Source organism: Trichechus manatus, unplaced genomic scaffold (genome assembly GCF_000243295.1).
Source record: "Trichechus manatus latirostris isolate Lorelei unplaced genomic scaffold, TriManLat1.0 scaffold00165, whole genome shotgun sequence".
Classification (NCBI taxonomy): Eukaryota; Metazoa; Chordata; class Mammalia; order Sirenia; family Trichechidae; genus Trichechus; species Trichechus manatus.
Window position 1 is genome coordinate 5,421,150 of NW_004444101.1, and position 2,697 is coordinate 5,423,846.

Sequence of the window (2,697 nt, forward strand, 5' to 3'; positions counted from 1 at the left end):
CTGAGCTGCCCAGCACCGCCACAGCGCCCTGTGACCCACAGTGTAGACCTGAGCCGCCCAGCATGGCCACAGCGCCCTGTGACCCACACGGTATAGACCTGAGCCACCCAGCACGGCCACAGCGCCCTGTGACTCGGGCTGCCCAGCACGGCCACTGTACCCAGTTATGCACACAGGTGTAGACTCGGGCCACCAGCACATCTGCCAGCAGCCACATACGCATCGAAATGTGCTGGATCATGTCGAAATACACACGTACAGAAAATGAAATATCTCCATCATTTTTAAGTACTGACTACATATTGAAATGATAACGCTTCAGACAACGCATGGATTAGAGAAAATACATTATTAAAATGAACTTCACCGGTTTCTTTCTCTTTTTCTTTAACGTGGCTACTAGAAAACGTGAACTTACACAGAAGGCTCACATCATGTGTCTCTGGACAGTGCCGACGCAGACGCTTCCTCCCAAGAGCACAGGGAATGTCGCTCCCATGAGCCCTTCCTTCCCAGGACATCACCAGAAGAGCCGTCACCCAAAGACGGGGAAATGACGGTGGGGGGGCAGGCAGTCCCTGCATCTGCTCAGCAGGAAAGCAACCACAGGGACAGGTGCGGACGGCAGCGTTGGGGCAGCTCAGAAACCGCACAAGGAGTGGGCAGGCCGCGGATCTGAGTCTCATCACCCACAGCCACAGTCGGGGAGTCTGACAGATCAAAAAGAGACCACTTAGGGGAGGACTTCACTTTAAAACTAAAAACACAGCAGGCCAAATAGACAACAGTAACACAGAACTAAGACCATGCCCACTGGTCACCCAATAAATGAACAGGCTGAACTCACACATCAAAAGAAAAAGATTTTCAGATTGATTCACAAAGCAAAACCCCATCTCTTCTGTTATGATGGAACTATGTCCCCTAGAATACATGTTGGCGTGCTGGCCCCTGTACCGGTGACCCTGTTTGGAAAGAAGGTTTTCTTTTGTTAATACGTCAGTGAGGTCATACCACTGCAGGGTGGGTCCTGACTCCTTCTGAGCTATGAAAAGAGCAGAATAGGCCAGAGCTTTGAACCAGTTAGAACGCCTGCTGAGAATCTGCATTTCCACCCCAGATATACTGAATCAGAATCTACATTTTAACAAGATCCCCAGGTGATTCTTACGTATAAGAAATTTTAAGAACCAACGGCTCTACTAAGCAGCAGCGTTAGTATCTCCTGGGAACTTGTGAGAAATGCAAATTCTCAGCAGGGGTTCGAACCCCTGAAACAGACACAGACACACGGGGAAAGGAAGAAAGACGAAGGACGCAGACGCAGCTACAATCCCAGGGACACCAAGGATGGCTGGCAGACACCACACACTAGGAGAGACGCACAGGAAGAATCGACACGGCTGAGACCCTGATGCAGACTTCCAGCCTCCAGAAGAGAGAGAAAATAAAACTTGTTCTTTAAGGACAACCACTTGTGGAATTTTTATGAAAAGGATGGTGTCACCCACCAAATCCCGTGTCCGGCACAGTGCTCAAGAGCATCTAGAGAAATCTTAGCTGTGCTCAGCTGTGCTTCTAGGAAAGCAGGTTCCGGGTTTTGTTGAGATGCACAGGAGCTGGTTCCAGAGGCACACAGAGGACCTAAAAGTTCTAGAAAGAGCTGTGCTAGGTGTATGTGTGTTGGCCACGGTGGGAGTACAGGCAGGAGATAAACGGCCGCTGATGTAAGTACTGAACTGCCAGTCACCAGAGCTAGTGGAATGAAACAAGGACTCCTGAGGCCCGGGAACACAAGCACGTGGCCGAAGCCGGCGAGCGCATGGCCGAGGTGGGCGAGCGCGTGGCCAAGGAAGGCGAGCATGTGGCTGAGGAGGGTGAGCACGTGGCTGAGGAGGGTGAGCAGAAAGAGAGAGCACAGTCAACTCTAGCTAAGTAACGGCTGTGCTTAAGGAGCCCTGGTAGTGCAACAGTTAAACACTCAGCTGCTAACGGAAAGGCTGGTAGTTGAAACCCATCAGCAGCAGAAAGACCTGGCGATCTGCTCCTGTAAAGATAAAAGCCTAGGAGACCCTATGGGGCAGTTCTACCTGTCACACAGGGTCACCATGAGTCAGAACTGTCTCGACGGCACCCAACAACAACAAGGACTGGGCTTACTGAGAGTCTGCATCGAGTTCAACGGGACACTCCCCCTCCTGCCTCCAGGTGGGCCTGTCTGTGCCAGGGCTCCTTTATCTAGAAGACGGGGACACGGAGCAGTCAGAGACAGGATTCTGCCCTCAGCCCCCACTTGCTAGCAGACGAGAGGACAAGTAATTTTAACAAAATGACAGCATGGAAGAGGCAAGAATGATAAAATGAGAGGCACCCATGAGACGAGCCAACCACTTCTGGGTGACAGAAAGGGTCCAGGGAAGCTCTCCTGAAGTCAGGTAGGACAAATGCAGAGGACAGGCAGCGGAGTCACACAGCAAAGGCCCAGGAGGGTGTGCGGGGGCTCAGCGTAATGCCCCCGACTGGCCGGAGAGGGCACGCATTCAGAAAGGCAGGCTGCCTTCTCTCAGCTGCTCACGGGGGCCTGGGTGTGGGAGGCCCTGCACCTGCCACATGCACACCCTGACCCAGCCCTGCACCTGCCACATGCAGAGCCCGGCCCCACCCTCACCTAGTACACGCAGAACTGGGCCCTGCCTT

General features: G+C 52.9%; 1 protein-coding gene across 1 annotated transcript in view; it reads right to left on the reverse strand.

Annotated features, from left to right (window-relative positions):
* THAP4 (THAP domain containing 4) overlaps positions 1-2,697 on the reverse strand; it is a 23,492-nt gene that overhangs the window by 18,407 nt on the left and 2,388 nt on the right. The window lies entirely within an intron of this gene.